Source organism: Mesoplodon densirostris, chromosome 6 (genome assembly GCF_025265405.1).
Source record: "Mesoplodon densirostris isolate mMesDen1 chromosome 6, mMesDen1 primary haplotype, whole genome shotgun sequence".
Taxonomy (NCBI): Eukaryota; Metazoa; Chordata; class Mammalia; order Artiodactyla; family Ziphiidae; genus Mesoplodon; species Mesoplodon densirostris.
Window position 1 is genome coordinate 11,998,344 of NC_082666.1, and position 13,978 is coordinate 12,012,321.

Below are 13,978 nucleotides of genomic sequence, written 5' to 3' on the forward strand. Positions count from 1 at the left end.
TATTAAATTACTGCCTATTGTATTGGATAGTGCGGCTCCGTGTGTTTTCTGCCTCTGTCTCAACGTGGTCCTTCAAATATGAGCACCCTCTCTAGAGGCTCGTGTCCTTTGGGACCAAGAGCACTGGGCTAGGAGTCAGACCAGAGTCTAATTTCAGCTGTGCCCTTATTTCCTGGCCTGGTGACTTGGGGCAATTCACTTCCTTCTCTGGGCCTCCATGTCCTCTGTTTTCTTCTCTTCCGTGGGGAGATGAGAGGGTCAAATGAGCTAAGAGTGTGAAAGCACCAGGAACTGTGAAGGGCTGCACATCGCTCGGGCAGGGCAGCCAATCCACCTCCCTTTCTTAGGTGCCTTCTGGAAGAATAGCACGGCGCCATGCCAAGGATATGCTCCAAAGACGCCTCCTCAGAGGACCCTACTTCTCCCCTCCCCTCCCCGTTGCCCGGGGGCTCCCCTCTCTGCGGGCCGTTCAGTGTTATTATTTGATTAAAGTACGTCTCTCTCCCACTGGCCTTGAGCCCCATGAGGGTAGGGCTGGGTAGCTGTTTGCTTGCTTTTGTGTCCCTAGGGACTAGCACATAGTAGGTTCCCAGTATATATTTGTGCAGCCAATGGTTGAAACAAGAAGTGCTAGTATTTGAACTTAGGTGTGATATCAAAGCTCACTGAGCTCTAGAACTTTACAACATCTATTACCTTCCCCTGTTTATAACAGTGAAAATACTGGAAAAGACCCAAATACCCAACATAGAGGTTTGGTTTAATTAAATCATTCTTAAGGTACAACATTATGCCGAAGAGTATTCAGTGACACAAAGAGAGGTGTAATTACTTCATATTGTAAAGTGAAAAAAACCCCAGAAGGTATACTATAATCTCACTTCATAAAAGTTATATATTTTTATGCATAGGAAAAGCTTGGAACAACAGATACAAATATTAACAGTGATTACTATCACTGGATGGGCTTAGGAGGTGATACTTTTATTTTTTTTTCCTAAAACGTCTATTTGATTAAAAAAATGTACCTAGTATAGCTAGAAAAGTCAAAATAGAGCAACAGAGTAGACTAGTCATTGCCTGTGGCAAAGGGTGGGAATGGGGATTAACAGTAAATGGGAATGAAGGGTTTATGGGGAATCTAAAATGATTTGAAACTGATTTATACTGATGTTGCACCACTTGGTAAAGTTACTAAAAATCCCTGGTTTGTATACCTGAGATGCATGAATTTTATACGTAAAGATACCTCAGTAAAATTTAAAAAATGTGCTTTATGTATAATGTATATGTACTCTTAAAAAATTAAAACAGTGCAGAAGTATTTAGTCCCCCAACTCCACGCCCAATTCTACTTTCCAGGCATAACGGTAGTAACTGGTGTTTAATCCTTTCCAACCTTTTTCTATGCAGAATACAAGTATACATACATATTATAAGTACATAATTTTCTGCAATCTTCTTCTTTCTCTGGACATACATTATAGGACATGGAAAACTTAAAAGTAGCTGCCTTGGAAGGTGGGATTAGGGGTAAAGGGAGTGGAGGGGGGACAGGAAGGAAGAGACATACTTGAAAAATTTTACTTTCTTTACTGTGGTTTCATTTGCCTGTTTTTGTCAGGAATGTTTGGAATTCTAAATCCAATAAAGATATTGAAATAAGAGAAAACAGAAACAGACTCACAAACACAGAAAACAAACTTTTGGTTACTAAAGAGGAGGGGAGAAGGGAGGGATAAATTGGGAGTATAGGATTAACAGATACACACTACCATATATAAAATAGATAAACAACAAGGATTTACTGTATAGCACAGGGAACTATATTTAATATCTTGTAATAAATTACAACAAAAAAGAATCACTTTGCTGTACACCTGAAACTAACACAATATTGTAAATCAGCTATACTTCAACTAAAAAAGATACTGGAGGGGACTTCCCTGGTGGTCCAGTGGCTAAAACTCCACGCTCCCAATGCAGGGGCCCGGGTTTGATCCCTGGTCAGGGAACTAGATCCCACATGCCACAACTAAGACTTCGCACGTCGCAACGAAGATCCCACACGCAGCAACGAAGATCCTGCCTGCCACAGCTAAGACCAGGCACGGCCAAATAAATAAATAAATAAACATTTAAAAAAATATTGGAATAAGAGATACCATTAAATGCTTAATGCTGTCCAATCCTCCTATTTAAAAAGAAATTAAAATTTTACCAAATGCCAAGCACCATACTTAGTGCCTGAGATATATTTCTCATTGGATCCTTAGGACAACCTTTTGCATATTGTTAGGTATAAGATATTATTATCTCACTTGACCCCAGACTTTTTTAGTGCAGCTTGTCTCTCCTCCCCCAACAGACTCATGTCCTTCCTGCAAAGCCCAGCTTTAATGATCTCATCTCATGTCCTTCCTACCCCACGAAGGTAGAGAGATGATGCTGTCCTCAAGGTGCTTACAGTCCAGGGAGGTGACAGACAGCAAAAAAAACTACAATCTAGTGTTATAAGAATTCATGGTTTCATGGGGCTATGTGCAAAGCAGAGGGAGTTTAGGCAATGTGTTGAAGGCAGCCAAGGAGTTCTGCAGAGAATACATTCTGAGCTGACTGGTAAGAATACCAAGGAGTTTTTCAGGAGGATAAAGAAAGGTATGGTGGTTGGAGGTGGGGAGAGGGTATAGAAAAGGATTTGGGGCCTAGCACTTGACTCAGGAGGCTCAGAAGTGCCATATTATGTCAACCACAGTTCTCAAGTTCAGTGTAACTGGAGGGTCAAGTTGGCCTGAAGGAGGGGGCAAAGGCAAGGGGGTGTAACTTGAAATTTAAGGCCAGATCATCAAAGCCTTTTTAAAAAAATGTATTTAATTCATTAATATATTTATTTATGGCTGCATTGGGTCTTCTTTGCTGAGCGTGGGCTTTCTCTAGTTGCGGTGTGCAGACTTCTCGTTGTGGTGGCTTCTTTTGTTGTGGAGCACAGGCTATAGGCGTGTGGGCTTCAGTAGCTGTGGTGTGTGGACTCTAGAGCGCGGGCTCAGTAGTTGTGGCGTACGGGCTTTGTTGCTCTGCATCATGTGGAATCTTCCTGGACCAGGGCTCTAACCCGTGTCCCTCTCATTGGCAGGCAGATTCTTAACCACTGAGCCACCAGGGAAGCCCATCAAAGCCTTTTAAGTTGAGTTAGGGTGTTTACACTTTATCCTGTGAATGAGGCAAAGCTGTTAAAATATTTGAGCCTAGTATGTTAGAAAGATGGAAAGGCCCTGGATGGGGCCGCTGTGGGAGATCCCTCCCGTACCCCCAGCTGTCCAAGCCTTGGCTCTGTGTGGTCAGGTCATTTCCACCCTAGGCTGGGAATTCCTTTAGGGCAAGGACACATGAATGAGACACACCTGTGCATCCCAGCCCCCAGTACAGCACCTGTCATGCATGAGGTACTCAGTAGTAGGGGCCCACCTCGCTGGCAGGATGCTGGGTACCAAGAAGGTGCCGGGCTAGTGAACGTAAAATGAAAAGCAAACCTTCATTTCTTCCCCAGCACAGGCTGGGCAGGGGTTCAGCCAAAGTCTGACCTAACTCTAAGGAGGTCAGAGAGGTCCTGGCCCCAACTCACTTCCAGGGAGGTCCATGAAGAGTGGGAGAAGGAGAGGAGGTTGCTGACTAAACTGCAATGTGCTAGGAGAATTCGCACCTATTGTCTTTTTTCTATCCTTCCAACAGCTCCTAAATCAGAATTATTGTCCCAGCTTCCCGGACCGGGAAACTGAGGATGAGAGTGGCTCTGTAATTTGGTCAAGGTCACACAGCTGGTTGGTGTAGGAGGGGTGGAAGCTGGGTTCCAACCTTTTAACTAGTCAAAGCTCACTGGCCTCCCCCTCCTCCACCTGGAGAGGCATTATGGCACCTACTCCGTTTGCGTAACTGCTTGAGTTGGCGGATACCGAGCACTGGGGCGCTGGGCGGGAAAGGCCGGCTCGCCCCGGCGGCGGCCGGGAGCCGCTCCCAGATTCGGAAGTTACGAAGTTTCCGTGCATTTCGCTCGCCTCCCTGCGTAGCTCGTCCCCGCTCCGCAGCAGTTACGCCGCTAGCGCAGCGGGGCTCAGGTGCTGCAGCAGGAAGGGGGGCCTGGCGCTGGGAGGAAGGCGGGGACGCAGTTTACGTAAGCGTCCGCTCGCAGGTGCATGCGGCCGCCACCAGCGTGTGCTCCCTGCGCGCTCCCAGGTGCGCAGTTGGCGCAGGCGGTGGCGCGGCACGGCGGCGGCGGGCGCTGGCAGGCGCTCTCAGGTGCGGCAGAGCGCGCGTGGAGGGGGCGCGCGGCGAGCGAGGGGGCGGGCTTTCCGTTTCCCAGCAGCCGCGGGGCCCGCCCCCCGGCCCGGCCAATGGGCGCGCTCGGAGGCGTCACGTGCTCGCTGCCGCCGCCGCCGCCGAAGCGGAGACCGGAGCCGCGAGCGCCACCAGGGCAGCAACCGCCGCAGCCGCCGCCGCTGGGCTGAGGAGTCGGAGACGCAGGCGGACGAGGTGGCGGCGGCGGCGGAGCGGGAGCGGGTACCGGGCGCGGGCAGAGCGCGGCGGCGCGGGTAGGCTGCGGCGGAGGGGCAGGCGCCTGCGCGGCTGGCCGTCCCGGGCGGGCGGCGGTTAAGGCGGCGGTTGAGGCGGTTGGCGGTGCCGGCCCGGGCCCCGCATTGTTTGTTGTGCGTCCTTAGCAGCGGCGGCGGTGGCGGCAGCGGCGGCCGGGGCGGAGAGCAGGGAGCAATCCCGGCCCCCGTGGCTCCGGCATTGTGGCGGCCGCCGCCGCCGCAGTTGCGGTACCCCGGCCGCTTCGGGCAAGGGCAGCGGGCAGCCTTCCTCACCTTCGGGGGGCACAGCGTCCCGGCCCCGAGCGAAGGGAGGGCGTGGGCAGTGTGGGGGGACCTGGCACCGGGGGCTCTGGGTGGGATAGAGGGCGAAGGGTTCTGGGCAGGTGTTGGAGGACGTTGGGGGCAGGGGCTGGGGGAGAGTCTGCGCGGGGGCGGGCGGAGGGTGTGGGCAGATTTGGGGGAGAAGGAAGGGTGAGGGATCCGGCCCAGTGGAGGCTGAGGGCCTTCGGGCAGGTTCTGGGGACCCATGGGGGCCGGGGCGAGCGCGGAAGGGCTGGAGGGCGGTCGGACGAGTGGGGGGCAGCCCGTGGGGGTTCGGGAGGGTGTGAGGGAGGCTTGGGGAGGGCATGGGCGAGTGTGATGGGAATGGAAGGAGAAGACTGGGGACTCAAGGGAGTCATGGAAGAGGCGATGTCCCGGCCGGGGCTGCGTGCGAGGGGCAGGGACTGGGGGCAAGATAATCAGGAAGACCGCGGACAAATGTGAAGGGAAATGCGGAGGTGTCCGGCTCGGGGGCAGTGTGGCAGGGTGAGCGTGGAAAGGGTTGGCGGGGAAGGAGGGTGTCGGGGGGGGTGTCTCTGGAGTGATGGTGAGGTGTTCAGGCAGGAGGTGCGGGAGGATAGGCCCAGAGGCTTCAAGAGACCTGTGAGAGGTGTGAGGGCAGTGTCTGGCCAGGAGGGAGGCAGGAGGGTGTTGAGGCTGGATAGATGGGCCCTGCCAGGGGAAAGCATGTGAGGGCAGAAGGCAGGTATCTCTCTGGTAGCCGTGCTCAGGGGAGATGAGTAGAGGGCAGAAGGGGGAGGGCGTTTGGAGCAGGGTCTGAGTTTGAGGGGTTTGACAGAGAAGTGGGGACATGGGAGAGGGTGATGGGGATGGAGAGGAGATGTCTGGGCAGGAGATGCCAGGGCATTTAGCGAAGAACAGGACAAGTGGGTGAAATGGAAGGTGTGCTTTTATTTTTTTTTTGGGGGGGGGCCATGCCACATGGCATATAGGATCTTAGTTTCCCCACCAGGAATCAGACCCGTGTCCCCTGCATTGCAAGTGTGGAGTCTTACCCCATGTACCACCAGGGAAGTCCCTGGAGGGTGTTCTTGAAGGAAGTATGGATGAAGGTGGGGGAGCAGCGAGAGAGGGGACTTTGGAGTTGGGGAGACCTTGGAGGGGACAGGTGGAGTGGAGTGTGTGTGAGGTGGAGGGCCAGAGGTGTGGGGGGAGGGAGATGTTCTTGGAGTGGCAGGTGAGGCGGGGTAGGGGGGGAGCAGATGGAAGGAAATGTTTCTGGGGCAGCACGTGTGGAGGGAAGTGGGGGACAAGGAAAGAGGGGGTTGGAGTGTGTGGGAGGGAAATCAGTAGAGGGGATGCAGTAGGGGATAGGTTTGAAGACAAGTATACAATATGTGCAGGGAGGGAAGCATGGGTTTGGGGGGCTAGATTTTGTCTGGTAGAGGGAAGGGGGTAGGTATGGAACAAAGGGAAGGAAAGGGGGAAGACAGGATATCTTTGGGTAGAGGATGTAGAAGAATGTGTAGTGCCTGTAGTGGGGTAAGGAAAGGGTAAGGTGGGGATGTGTGTGGACATGTCTGTTACTAGAAAGGGGTAGGTTGTGTATCGGATTGGGGCAGTGGTGGGGAAGTAGGAGGCCCAGGTTTAGAGTAGGAAATGAGTATTCAGGCTGGAGAGAATTAGGAAATCAGATTGCTTCAAAAGAGTATGGAAGGAGCGGGGTCCTGAAGTGTGGAGAGAGATTGGAAAACTTGGGGTCTTGAGAGATTAAAAGGGCCACAGTTTTAGGTCACTGGAAGTATACAGAAGGGCGGAGTGTAGAAGTTGGAAAAAAAAGAAACTAAAGAGGAGGGGATTAAATTCTGACCTTCAGAGGAACTGGAGAGTGTGTGGGGTTGTGTGTGTGGATCCTGGAATGATGGTACTGGAAAATGGAGAACATTAAGCCCTTTACCATATATGAAAGTTCATGCTTCTAGGATCAGAGAGATGGTGAAGCCTGATTGTAGTTCCAGAACCCAGTGAATGGGGAAGGGATAAGGGAGAGCTGAGTACACACTCCCAAATTTGGAGGAGTTGTGTGGTGGAGTATCGTCCTAGCGCATTGGTCAGATGAGTGGGCAAATAGAAGAGCCATACAGAGTCAAGAGGAGTACACCAAGAGTGAACAGAAACAGAATTGCAGCAGGTGAAGGGCAGATGTCTTTGTGAAGATACTGCAAGAGAGCAGGGCCCAGCGTGTTTGAGGGCTATGTATCAGAGGGAGGAAGGGATACCTTGGTGCAGTGTCTCAGATACCCTGGTGCTTTCTGGGTAATAGGGCAGTTTTCAGGCATTTGAGTGATGTAATATCTGAGTCCCATGCTAGAGGCAGACAGAGGTAATGTACATTCAGCTTCTGAAAGTGGCAGGAATGGAGCTTTATGGCTCTTCAAGGTGCAGATAACAGATCCTTTGTTGTCAGCTTTTATCCCCAAATAGTTCATGTAAAATTTAGTTAGAGGCTTTTGGATTTTCTGGTATTTTAATTTAAGTTGGGGAGTGCAGTGTTAGCTTTATTTAGGAAAGACTTCGTGGGTTGTGTGGACATATGAAATAACCTTTAGGGGTTTGAGCACAGACATTTCAGCAGGTCTCATTCAGTGTTCTGTGGCTTGTGTTAGATTCTTTGGGATTTGGAAGGATTAAGGAAACTGCTTTGAGACTGCCTCGGTAAGCAGGGTTTTCTACAATCTTGGAAAACGATTTCCCTTTTGACAGTTGAAAATTCAGTCTTGTCAGATTTTGCAAAAAAAATAATTTCATGTTGCAGAGATAACTTCAATTATTGCTTTGTGGGCTTCATGTATTGTATAATGTGGTACCTAGTATGATCTCAAATAAAAGGTCCTCTTCCCAAGGTACCTTGGGAAGCTTTCTGGGTTGATTAGTTTTCTTCTTTTGTCCATTTAGGAAGTATCTAAATTGTAAGTTTGAATAATGCAGCCATTGTAAGTTCAAATAATAAGTTTGAGTGGAAGTGGGAATCTTGCCTAAACATAATGAGGGCTGAGCAGAACACCACATTTTAAGTAATCTGTATCTGTAAATATAAATATTTTAAAAATAAACTGGAAGCTAATCATTTTTAAAATTGAAATTTGAAGTGTATACTGAAGTGTATCATGAAGGCAGCAAAGTGATGCTCTAAAGACATTGCTATAAGATTTTATTTTTGGAGGGCAAAGTTTTTAAAATATAAATGGCTTTGATTGAAACTCTTAGCAGTATTTTGAGATTTGATATATGTGTTGAATATAATTATAAGGATCATGTTTGACCCCTTTGGCTTCCTGGCAGAGAATTTGAGCAGTAAGATATAAGATGAATAGAGTGACCTTTGAAAATTTTCTCCCATGTAACTATTGTTTCCTCGTTTTTTTTTTTTTTTTTTTTTTCTTTTTGCGGTATGTGGGCCTCTCACTGTTGTGGCCTCTCCCGCTGCGGAGCACAGGCTCCGGACGCGCAGGCCCAGCGGCCACGGCTCACAGGCCCAGCCGCTCCGCGGCATATGGGATCCTCCCAGACCGGGGCACGAACCCGTATCCCCTGCATCGGCAGGCGGACTCTCAACCACTGCGCCACCAGGGAGGCCCTGTTTCCTCGTATTTTTAAAGTCCATTGTGTTGGTTCATTTCATTGATTTGGGGCAAGCGGTACTTTCTTGTTCAGAATACTCAATTCTGGCATAGTGTTCTGATTATATGTATTGTTCTGTGAAGTTCTATGGTTTGGGATAATTTGTAGGCACTTTAAAATATTATCCTAAGTTTACGAACCAAGGAAAGCAGGTTGTTTAGACTTTGTAGGCTAAATAATTGGGTCTGGTTTTATTTTCACTGGTGACTTGCTGGACAAGATACTTAATCCCTTTGTGCTTGTTTCTCCTCCAGAAACCTGACTCTTTATCTATCTCCCATGAGAATTGAGATGGTTTATATAAAACAAGTTTAAACCTTTCAGGAAGATTAGGACTATGTAAATAGGGGTAATAGATGTTATTTCTTTGGTTCTTTTTTTCCTTTTAGCCTGGTCAAATAATAATTAGTACTTCAGAGTTTGGCGTTAGGTGGGTTAATTTGTAATGAGAAACTTGGATAGAGATGAAACTTCTGTGAATATCAAAGATATCTGCAAATTGAAGTTTGTTCATTCTTTACTGTCTATATATCTTTCCTGGCTCATTTCTGCAGCTGAGTGTTGGTGCTGATTTGAATTCTTGAGTCAAGCAGAAACTTGTGAGAGACATTCTGAGTTCTAAGCATGAATTTCCAGAGACAGAGTACTTTTCTCACTCAGTGAATTCAATTTTTAAATCAGGAATAATAAATATAATTTCCCTATGTTTTTTGCAGAAAATTGATGAATTCTGAGTGACTTGAACAGAAAAATGGGGCTATTCCTTCTTCTAGTGGCATTGAGCCTCCTTTTTCAGATTTATTGCATACTTTTTCCTTTTTTAAGTTTTAGTTAGCAAATAATTACCTATCCATTTCACATGTCCAAGCCCATTGACAGGTTATGCTCTTTGAGGGGCAGTGATTTTCATTTTATTTTTACTTATTTATTTTTAAAATTTATTTATTTATTTATTTATGGCTGCATTGGGTCTTCGTTGTGGTGCGCGGGCTTCTCATTGCAGTGGCTTCTGTTGTTGCGGAGCACGGGCTCTAGGCGAGTCGGCTTCAGTAGTTGTGACGCGTGGGCTCAGTAGTTGTGGCTCGCGAGCTCTGGAGCTCAGGCTCAGTAGTTGTGGCGCATGGGCTTAGTTGCTCCGCTGCATGTGGGATCTTCCAAGACCAGGGCTCGAACCCATGTCCCCTGCATTGGTAGGCAGATTCTTAACCACTGCACCACCAGAGAAGTCCCAGGAATGATTTTAAAATGTTTATTTAATGTTGTGTTTGGTTTATTAGTTGTAAAAAGCCTCCAGATCTGGTCCTGATTGACATTGCAAAAATGTAAATAGTAAGTTGCTTTATTAGGCATTACTTTGCTTGAGCTTGGTCATACCCAGCCCTGATAGTCTTTCTATGCTAGCTGATCTATTCTTTTTTTTTTTTTTTTTTTCTTTTTGCGGTATGCGGGCCTCTCACTGTTGTGGCCTCTCCCGTTGCGGAGCACAGGCTCCGGATGCGCAGGCCCAGTGGCCATGGCTCACGGGCCCAGCCGCTCCGCGGCATATGGGATCCTCCCAGACCGGGGCACGAACCCGTATCCCCTGCATCGGCAGGCGGACTCTTAACCACTGCGCCACCAGGGAGGCCCGCTGATCTATTCTTAATAGTTTACTCTCTTTTATAACATGTTTGGACACCGTTACCCATCTTACTGCTCTTCTGCTTTCATTTGTTTTGCATAGACCCTTTTATTGGAAGATTGGTTGTTTTTAAAATTTTGTGCAGCTGTAGAAGAACTTTCTGAAAGGTAATTATGAGAGGCTTCATAATTCAGTTTAATTTTAGAAAACTGTTTATTGAGAGATGTAAGTTAAATTTATACGTCAGTTAAAACAGATAGAAAGAAAGTAATGAGACCAGATCAATGGTGAGCTGAATATTTAAATGGTTTGAGCCTGAAAGATCTGCAAATCTTTAACTTTTAGGTCTTGCATTAAATAGTGGGGTGACCAAATGACCTGATCTCTCATCTTCATGTCTTTTATTTCTTGTCCTGAGGGTCCTTTAAGTGTATCATTTTTGAGAAGTATGGTGTCTGTCTCAACAATATGTGTGTTGTGGAGTGAATGAAGCAGTCCTAAATTTTAGTTATTTGATATTCAAATTCTCTTAACTTCTGACGTAACTAACACTGTGTAGAACATCTGCTTTCTTTAGTTAACTTTAGCACAACTCAGAAGGGTGCAGTTGATTATATCAATAATAAAATCACAGCTTTGCGTTGTGTGACTTCATGGTTCATTTCCATTTGAAAAGTGAGAATTCTGCAGCAGGTTGTGTGACAAATTCTAAGGCATTTCTGGGTCATGGATAAGGTGTAGTTTCTTACTGCACCTGCAGAATTTCCTGTTCTTTGCAGTTTTCCAGGTGCCAGGGCTTTTCATGATATCCAGTTGGTTAGATCAGCATTTTGTTTATGAATTGAATTTAACGATATTAATACCATTGACCTAAAGCAGAAAGTAATTGTCCTAAAGACTCTATTTAGATTTTTATTTATTTTTTATGATGCTTACCTGTTTTGTCAGTTTATGTCAGCAAACATGTGCTGGCTTTAGGCTCAAAGGCATGTTTTGTGCCAGACCTGAGATTTCTTAGTAGGGCTCAATAATATTGTTTTGAAAGAACAAGTCCTTCCCTAGATAGATTGACCCTTAATGTGAAAATGGAGTCCGTAACTTTGGTTACCTGTGTTCAGTCAGCCTAGCTGAAAATCAGTACATTTTAAGACAGCTGGGTAGTGTTTTGTTTCTAAAAGGTAAGAGGAAGGCAGTTCATTCATTCTTTTTTTTTTTTTTTTTTTTTTTAGCGGTACGCGGGCCTCTCACTGTTGTAGCCTCTCCCGTTGCGGAGCACAGGCTCCAGATGCACAGGCTCAGCGGCCATGGCTCATGGGCCTAGCCGCTCCGCGGCATGTGGGATCCTCCCAGACCGGGGCAGGAACCCGTGTCCCCTGCATCGGCAGGCGGACTCTCAACCACTGCGCCACCAGGGAAGCCCAGTTCATTCTTTTTTAAAAAAAATATTTATTTAGTTAGTTAGTTTTGGCTGGGTTGGGTCTTCGTTGCTGTGCGCGGGCTTTCTCTAGTTGTGGCGAGCGGTAGCTACTCTTCATTGCGGTGTGCAGGCTTCTCTTTGCAGTGGCTTCTCATTGTTGCGGAGCACGGGCTCTAGGCGCACGGACTTCAGTAGTTGTGGCATGCGGGCTCAGTAGTTGTGGCTCTCAGGCTGTAGAGCGCAGGCTCAGTAGTTGTGGCGCGAGGGCTTGGTTGCTCCGGGGCATGTGGGATCTTCCCGGACCAGGGCTCGAACCCGTGTCTCCTGCATTGGCAGGTGGATTCTTAACCACTCTGCCACCAGGGAAGTCCCAAGGCAGTTCATTTTTATGATGTTTATGATTCCAAGTAAGTCTGAAACTCCTCAAACATTGCATCTAATCATGCAGTGATGAGGCTTTTATAGAGCTTAGGCAGCCTACATTTTAACCTAATGGAACTATTGGATACTGGGTGGCTCTTGACTTAACTCTGGACAGCTCAGTTTTAGTTAGCAAAGTTAGTGAACTAGAGGGGAAAGGTGTTGCAATTTTGGTAGTGTAGGTTACCAGCTGGAGAGAGTGAACATGTGGTGCCGTTGGTATACATATTTTCGGTTGTTTTTGTTTTTAAAAATGTATTTATTTACTTATTTGGCTGCATTGGGCCTTAGTTGTGACACGTGGGATCTTTGTTGCAGCATGCAGGATCTTTGTTGGGGCATGTGGGATCTTTCATTATGGCACACGGGCTCTTCTTTGTGGCGCGGGCTTCTCTAGTGGCGTGTGGGCTCTGTAGTTTGTAGCACTCAGGCTTAGTAGTTGCCACACGTGGGCTTAGTTGCCCCATGGCATGTGGCATCTTAGTTCGCCAACCAGGGCTTGAACCCGCGTCCCCTGCAATGGGAGGCGGATTCTTAACCACTGGACCACCAGGGAAGTCCCTTTCGGTTATTTTTGAAGTAAGCTATAAATACGCTTATAACGTCAAGTTTAGCATGGGAGGACAGATATCGAAAATAGTAGTGATGAGGCTTTTTAAAAGATGGTATTTTAAAAATAAGTATCAACTGTGATGCTTTCTGATAAGCCAGCTTTGTGGTAAATGTTGTGGAGTTACACAAAATTGGCTTTTGAAATTGGTCAGTATTGTTTAGTAGTGTCATTTATTTTTAGAGCTCAGGGTTCACATACCTGGACTTTGGTCCCTATGATAGTTGTGTAGGTGAACAGCAGAGTATTACATTTGAAGAAATGGAGGCACAAAGAGTTGACCCTAGAGCAGAGATAAGCAGGCTTTCAGAACACCCTTTCAGAAGTTGTATATCAAATTCCTGATAGTCCCCAAATTTGGCAAGGAAGGTTGATGGCTGGGGAAATTTGAAACCTGCCTCCTGCCTCTTTTAGTCAGACACCTGAGTACAAGGCTTTTTAAGGGCTACCTGGAATAATGCTTGTCTTTCTTAGGAAACTCAGGGTCCTAGGATTATGCAGTAGCAATGAATCTGAGGGAAAGGGCTAGCACTTGGGTGGACTCTCCTTACAGGTATGACCAGAGGTGACCCTGGTGCAACATCGATTACTGTATTGGGTAGTAGAAGAATGTTTTTGACACAAAAAGACTTGCCTCGGGGGCTTCCCTGGTGGCGCAGTGGTTGAGAGTCCGCCTGCCGATGCAGGGGACACGGGTTCGTGCCCCGGTCCGGGAAGATCCCACATGCCGCGGAGTGGCTGGGCCCGTGAGCCATGGCCGCTGAGCCTGCGCGTCCGGAGCCTGTGCTCCGCAGCGGGAGAGGCCATGGCAGTGAGAGGCCTGCATATCAAAAAAAAAAAAAAAAAAAAAAGACTTGGCTCAGAGGTCTGATCCTGCTGTTTACTAGTCATAGACCTCTTTCCTCGTGTATAAAATTGGAATAAAACCCCTAATTTACAGATTTACAGTGAGGATTAAAGAAGATAAGAAAATTGTAAGCTGTGAAGCACATAACTTTCTTTGAAAGGAGGTTTGAGTAGAAATTAAGGACAGGCTTTGAAGTAATGAGCAATTTGACTCAGAGGACCTGGATTTTTTTTTTTTTTTTATCATGGCATTTTCAGATGTACATAAAAGGGAACAGTACGGTGAACGTCCATGTACCCGTCATCTAGCTTCAACAATTACCAGCATCTTGTTCCTCGTTTCATCTGTCTCTCATTCACAATTTTTGCTGTTGTTTTTGCTGGAGTATTTACAGCAGATCTTTTTTTTTTTTTTCCTGCGGTACACGGGCCTCTCACTGTCGTGGCCTCTCCCGTCTCGGAGCACAGGTTCCAGACGCGCAGGCTCAGCGGCCATGGCTCATGGGCCTAGCCGC

The 13,978-nt window shown here is 47.3% G+C and overlaps 1 protein-coding gene across 3 annotated transcripts in view; it reads left to right on the forward strand.

The window, feature by feature from the left end:
- Positions 1-4,439: 4,439 nt before the first annotated feature.
- Positions 4,440-13,978, forward strand: part of STRBP (spermatid perinuclear RNA binding protein) — a 138,949-nt gene continuing 129,410 nt past the window's right edge. For 2 of the 3 annotated variants that reach the window (XM_060101022.1, XM_060101025.1), the window contains exon 1: positions 4,440-4,586. The gene's annotated coding sequence lies outside the window, so the exon portion shown is untranslated. The remainder of the gene's footprint in view (positions 4,587-13,978) is intronic. The other variant, XM_060101024.1, reaches the window with a different exon arrangement.